This window comes from Rhinoraja longicauda, chromosome 5 (assembly GCF_053455715.1).
Source record: "Rhinoraja longicauda isolate Sanriku21f chromosome 5, sRhiLon1.1, whole genome shotgun sequence".
NCBI lineage: Eukaryota > Metazoa > Chordata > Chondrichthyes > Rajiformes > Arhynchobatidae > Rhinoraja > Rhinoraja longicauda.
The window spans coordinates 3,805,355-3,812,724 of NC_135957.1; the positions used below are offsets into that span (position 1 = coordinate 3,805,355).

At 49.8% G+C, this 7,370-nt stretch overlaps 1 non-coding gene across 1 annotated transcript; it reads left to right on the plus strand.

Moving 5' to 3' along the window:
- The first annotated feature begins 435 nt into the window (after positions 1–435).
- LOC144594124 (U1 spliceosomal RNA) lies at positions 436–599 on the plus strand. The gene has a single exon (XR_013547352.1). It is a non-coding gene; the product is annotated as a U1 spliceosomal RNA (small nuclear RNA).
- Positions 600–7,370: the final 6,771 nt, after the last annotated feature.

The window sequence follows — 7,370 nt, forward strand, 5'->3', positions numbered from 1 at the left end:
CAAATGGATGTTAAATCCCAAAATATTTGCCGAAATTACAAAGCAAAATGGCACACCAGATATCGATCTATTTGCATCCAGGCTGAATCACCAGATACCAACGTATGTCGCTTGGGAACCAGACCCTGAGGCAGCAGCAGTTGATGCATTCACGCTGTATTGGGGGGAAAAATGTTCTTTTATGCTTTTCCTCCCTTCTGCCTCATCAGTCGGGTATTACGGAAGATTCAATTGGATTCCGTCCCCAGCAGTCCGGAATTATTAATCCACCCAGTGTCAGGCATTAGTCACCCGTGCCATGACAGAGTCAATCTCCTGGCTTGCAGATTCTAAAAAGACCTCTACTGGGCCTGGGACTGTCTGAGGACGCCATCAACATGATGACCGCATCCCACCGGGAGTCCACCAGGAGACAATACCTGACCAATATAAGGAATACTTACCTGGCAGGGGAGATACCTTGATCACTCAGGAGGTTTTCCCAGGACAAGGCTATCCCATTGCACTTCGGGTGTGCTGACGCCTGCGATGTCCCCAAATGCGGGATACTCGACTGCAAAATTTGTGGTAGTGGGGGACTGCGTTCGCTCTCTCCCCTCTTAAAATGGGAACGGTATTGCTCCAAAACAGGAACTACCTACACTACAGCGACACCCACCAGTGTTGTGCAATTCCTGGTTGGATTACATCAGGAAGGACTCAGCTACAGCGCCATAAATACAGCCAGGAGTGCGTTGTCAGCTTATTTGGTTCCAGCAGCAGGACAACTGGCTTTGGGGTCCCATCCACTAGGAATCAAAATCATGAGGGGCTTTTTTAATACTAACTCCTCCAGACCAAGGTACACTCAGATCTGGGATGTCAGCATTGTGCTGACGTACCTTAGGGGATGGCCACCGCCCAGGGCACTCACGCTGGAACAACTTACACTGAAATCAGTCATGCTCATGGCACTAGTGTCAGCTTAAAAGGTACAATCCCTCCACCTCCTGAGGCTCGACAGCATGACAGAGTCATTGGACTGTTTCACATTCCATATTCAGGGACTGGTCAAACAAACTAGACCAGGTACCACGCCTCCAGTCATGGAGTTCTGGGCATATTCATCTGAACCACGGCTGTGTGCCAAGACCACCTCGCCAATTACATAGACACAACATACAACTTAAGAGGGAGAGAAAAAGCCTTATGGATAAGCCACAAGAAGCCTCATGGTCAGGTGACGAGCCAAACCATTTCAAGGTGGCTCAAGCAGGTGCTTAAGTCCGCGGGAGTCAATACGAATGTTTACAAATCTCACTCCACCAGGGCTGCATCTACGTCGGCGGCTAGTCAAATGGACGTGCCAATTGACCATACTCTGGCCAGAGCAGGATGGTCCTCGGAAAGAACTTTCCAAAGGTTTTATAATAAACCGCTGGCGCAACCTGCTACATTTGCAGACAGAATTTTAGAGTCTGCAGATAATATTTAATTTGAGCCCTGGGGAGCTCTCTGTTTTTGTTGTCATTAATAAACCTTTTTTGTTCACAAACAGGTTTCTTGATCGCGATAACATACTTCCTCCCTCTAAGGTCTTCAGACAGTGAGTGAAGCATGAGCTGGTACACGGTTCGGAATCACAGAAGCTTTGAAGTCTTCACGTAGTCACTCACGTGACTCCGAAATAAAATAGTAAGATTAAATGAGAACTTACCAGTTCGAAGTTTGATCTGTATTTTATGAGGAGTTACGATGAGGGACTACGTGCCCTCCGCTCCCACCCTTTTTTATACAGATCAACTGGTAATCAAGTTCTTATTTTTTCTTTACTATATTTATTTCAATCGTTGTGTTTTTTCTGTGAATCCACACCGCTGCTTTGAAGAATGTCGCGCACGCGTGCTGGACGGGGTCTTCACGTAGTCCCTCATCGTAACTCCTCATAAAATACAGATCAAACTTCGAACTGGTAAGTTCTCATTTAATCTTACTATTTTGTTCCCTTCCAAGACAGGTATCCTGATGACAAAAACTGCAATCAGGGGCTGGATGGTGCTTCCGTGTGAATGAAGAATTGGCAAGATTTCAGAACTGCCAAAACTGTGACTCACGGCATGAATGAGCTAGTCTCAACTCCAGCTGCTATTGTAGATGGAAAAGAACATGACTTCACGTGTGTCCAATGATATTTCTTCTGAATGAAAGATTCTTTCACAATAAAGAGAGACACAAAATGCTGGAGTAACTCACCGACCAACATGCCCCATCTACACTTGGCCACACCAACCAACATGCCCCATCTACACTTGCCCACACCAACCAACATGCCCCATCTACACTTGCCCACACTGACCAACATGCCCCATCTGCACTTGCCCACACTGGCCAACATGCCCCATCTGCACTTGCCCACACCAACCAATATGCCCCATCTAAACTCTCACACACCGGCCAACATGCCCCATCTACACGCCCACACCGGCCAACATGTTTCTTAAATGTTATGATAGTCCCAGCCTTAACTACCTCCTCCAGCAGCTAGTTCCATACACCCACCACCCTTTGTGTGAAAAAGTTACCCCTCAGATTCCTGTTAAATCTTTCCTTAAAATCTCACCTTAAACCTGTGTCCTCTGGTCCTCAATTCACTTACTCTGGGCGTTTATCTTATCTATTCTCCTCATGATCTTATTCACCACTTTTAGACCACCCCTCATCCTCCTGCGCTCCAAGGAATCAAGTCCTAGCCTGTTCAATCTTCCCTATCTCAGGCCCTCGAGTCCTGGCAACATCCTCCTAAATCTTTTCTGAACCCTTTCAAGCTTGACAACATCTTTCCTATAACATGGTGCCCAGAACTTAACACAATACTCTAAATGTGGCCTCACCATCAGTTGTCTTGTACAACTGTAACATGATCTCCCAACTTCTATGCTCAACATTGGTGTAAAGTTGTGGAGACATTTAGTTCAGACACTGCAAGTCTATCGGCCCACAGAGTCCATGCCTGTTTCAACTGGTTCTACATTAACCTAATGTACCATCCACTCCAAACACACTCGGGGCAATTTTACAGAAGCCACAAACTACAAATCCACACGAGTGTGGGAGGAAACCAGAACATCCGAAGGATACCCACGTGGTCACAGGGAGAACGTACAAACTCCACATAGACAGCACCCGTAGTCAGGATCGAACTCGGGTCACTGGCGCTGTGAGGCAACAACTCTACCGCTGCGCCAAGTTACAGTTTTACATTCTGAAGTTTCTCCATCATGGTCTGGTTTGGCTCAGCCACCAAGCACCACATCCGGAGGCTACAACGGATCGTTCGCACAGCTGAGAAGGTTGTTGGCTGCAACCTTCCCCCCCATTGACCAACTGAACACTGCAAGGGCCAGGAAGCGAGCGGGCAAGATCATCTCTGACCCCTCTCACCCTGGCCACAAACTCTTTGAAGCACTTCCCTCTGGAAGGCGACTCCGGACTGTCAAAGCAGCCACAGCCATACATAAAAACTGATTTTTTCCACGAGTGGTAGTTCTACTCAATAACCAAAGACTGTAATCTCTTTTGTGCTCTGGTTTATTTTCACCCACATGTTTAGACCGTAATGTTGTATCCTTATTGTTTTGATGTGTTTATACTTTATTCTTAATTGTTAACTGTATGTTTGTGTTGTCATTTGCGAGCGGAGCACCAAGGCACATTCCTTGTATCTGCACATACTTGGCCAATAAACTTATTCATTCATTCAAGTTTCTAAGCTGGGGTACTGTCTGATTCACCTCTACCCCATTGCGGACATTGGACTTTGTCTGTGGAACTGGTGCTCTACAATGCTGAGAACTCTATTCTGCACTCTCTATCTTCCCCTTTGCTCTGTCAGTTGTACTTGAGTTTAACTTCATTGTATTAATTCATGGTATTTATTCACAAAATGCTGGAGTAACTCAGCAGGTCAGGCAGCATCTCAGGAGAGAAGGAATGGGTGACGTTTCGGGTCGAGACCCTTCTTCAGACTGATGTCAGGGGGGCGGGACAAAGGAAGGATATAGGTGGAGACAGGAAGATAGAGGGAGATCTGGGAAGGGGGAGGGGAAGAGAGGGACAGAGGAACTATCTAAAGTGGGAGAAGTCGATGTTCATACCGTTGGGCTGCAAGCTGCCCAGGCGAAATATGAGGTGCTGTTCCTCCAATTTCCGGTGGGCCTCACTATGGCACTGGAGGAGGCCCATGACAGAAAGATCAGACTGGGAATGGGAAGGGGAGTTGAAGTGAGGTATTATCTGATCTGTTTGGACAGCATGCAAAACAAAGGTTTTCACTGTACCTGTGACAATAATAAACCTAAATTTAAATGTTATACGTCCTCCCTCGACTCCATCCAGGCACACCAGCAGTGCTTCCAGGTGAGACAGAGGTTCATGAGCACCTCCTCTAACCCCATCCACAGCATCTGGTGTTCTCGATGTGTCCTCCTGTACATCGGCGAGACCAAGCGTAGACTTTAGGCGGTCACGGTGGCATAGCGGTAGAGTTGCTGCCTTACAGCGAATGCAGCGCCGGAGACCCGGGTTCCATCCCGACTACGGGCGCCGTCTGTACGGAGTTTGTACGTTCTCCCTGTGACCCGCGTGGGTTTTCTCCAAGATCTTCGGTTTCCTCCCACACTCCAAAGACGTGCAGGTTACTGTAAATTGTCCCTAGTGCGTAGGATAGAACTAGTGCATCGCTGGTCGGAGTGGACTCGGTGTTGCAAAGGGCCTGTTTCCGCGCTGTATCTCGAAACTAAACGAAGCTAAATAAAAGCATGTGTAGGAAAGAACTGCAGATACTAGTTTAAATCGACGATAGACACAAAATGCTGGAGTAACTCAGTGGGTCAGGCAGCATCTTTGGAGAGAAGGAATGGGTGACGTTTCGGGTCGAGACCCTTCTTCAGACTGATGTCAGGGGAGGGGGCGGGACAGAGATAGGATGTAGTCAGAGAAGAGGAAGACTAGTGGTAGAACTGGGAAGGAGGAGGGGATAGAGAGGGAATGCAGGGACTATCTGAAGTTGGAGAAGTCAATGTTCATACCGCTGGGGTGTAAACTGCCCAAGCGAAATATGAGGTGCTGTTCCTCTAATTTGTGCTGGGCCTCACTCTGACAATGGAGGAGGCCCAGGACAGAAAGGTCAGACTGGGAGTGGGAGGGGGAGTTGAAGTGCTCAGCCACCGGGAGATCAGGTTGGTTCAGGCGGACAGAGTGAAGGCGTTGAGCGAAACGTTCGCCGAGCCTGCGTTTGGTCTCGCCGATGTAAAGAAGTTGACATCTGGAACAGCAGATACAATAGATGAGGTTGGAGGAGGTGCAGGTGAACCTCTGCCTCACCTGGAAAGACTGTTTGGGTCCCTGGATGGAGTCGAGGGGGGAGGTAAAGGGACAGGTGTTGCATCTCCTGCGGTTGCAGGGGAAAGTACCTGGGGAAGGGGTGGTTTGGGTGGGAAGGGACGAGTGGACCAGGGAGTTACGGAGGGAATTGTCTCTGCGGAAAGCAGAAAGGGGAGGAGATGGGAAGATCTGGCCAGTAATGGGATCCTGTTGGAGGTGACGGAAATGTTGGAGGATAATTTGTTGGGTACGCTGGCTGATGGGGTGGAAGGTGAGGACAAGGGGGACTCTTTCCTTGTTACAAATAGGAAGAGGGGGAGCAAAAACGGAGCTGTGGGATATTAGAGGAGGCCCTAGTGAGAGCCTCATCTATAATCGAAGAGGGGAAGCCCTGTTCCCTAAAGAATGAGGACATCTCTGATGCCCTAGTATGAAACACCTCATCCTGGGCGCAGATGCGGCATAGACGGAGGAATTGGGAGTAGGGGATAGAGTCTTTACAGGAGACCGGGTGTGAAGAAGTGTAGTCTAAATAAGAGCATGTTCTTTAACTGCCAATCAACATATGACATACACAGAAACAAAATGGCTGCCCCCTGCACACTTGATGCCTTTCCTCGGTTAACCAACACCTGCCGCTGCTTGTTCCTACAACAGAGAACAAGGTCTATTTTTATCAATGGATGGAGAGAACATAGTTCATTGAAAACAGCTTCCATTGAAGAAATCGTTGCAATGCTGGACGAGTCGTGGCATGCAGTCTGCAAACTGCTTGATGTTCCACTGAGATTAGAGTTAGCTTAGTTTAGTTTAGTTTAGAGATACAGCGCGGAAACAGGCCCTATGGCCCACCCAGTAGGGTTGCCAACTATCCCGTATTAGCCGGGACATCCCGTATTTTGGGCTAAATTGCGTTGTCCCGTACGGGACCGCTCTTGTCCCATATTAGGCCCGGGGGGGGGGGGGGGGGCTGTAGGCCCGGATGCTGTAGGCCCGGATGCTGTAGGCCCGGACGCTGTAGGCCCGGACGCTGTAGGCCAGGACGTTGTAGGCACGGACAGTATAGGTCCGGAGGCCCAGGCGCCGCCTAACGGAGGTTGCACAGCAACCCGCCTCTCGGCCTGGGTGGCCACCGTTGGTGTAGCAGGAACACGTGGCCGTTGGCTGTGTGAGGTCGGGTGTGGACCCCCCCGTGTCCCATATTAGGCCCGGGGGGCACTGTAGGCTCGGACACTGTAGGCCCGGACACTGTAGGCCCAGACACTGTAGGCTCGGACGCTGTAGGCCCGGACACTGTAGGTCCGGATGCTGTAGGCTACGGACACTGTAGGCATGGACGCTGTAGGCTCGGACGCTGTAGGCCAGGACGTTGTAGGCCAGGACACTGTAGGTCCGGACACTGTAGGCGCAGACGCTGTAGGCCCGGGGGCCGCTGTAGGCTCGGACAGTATAGGCCCGGACATTGTAGGCCCAGGGGCTGCTGTAGGCCCGAAGGCCCGGGCGCCACCTAATGGAGGTTGCATAGCAACCGGCCTCCCGGCTCAGGAGGCCACCATTGGTGGAGCAGGAGCACGTGGCCGCTGGCTGGGTGAGGTCACGTGGGGCATGGGGTGGTGACATCACCTTTTGTCCCTTATTTGGGAGTGAGAAAGTTGGCAACGCTAGTTGGACTAGTGGATATAGGGCATGTTGGTCGGTGTGGGCAAGTTGAGGTGAAGTGCCTGTTTTCAAGCTGTGCGACTCTTTGACTCTATGACTCTAAGGACAAACCATCTCAGCCGTCAATAGAGAGTAAAGCACTTTGATGCAGAAAACCCATCAATGCCTCTATTTCCCTAGAAGATTAGGGAGATTCATGATGTCAACAGATACTCTCTTGCACAATAACCAGAGGGTAAAGAGCATTTTGACTGGTTGCATCAAGGCCTGGTTTGGCAACTCAAATGGCCAGGATTGAATGAGATTACTCTCCTTCAATCCTTCAATGGGCGGTCACGGTGGCGCAGCGG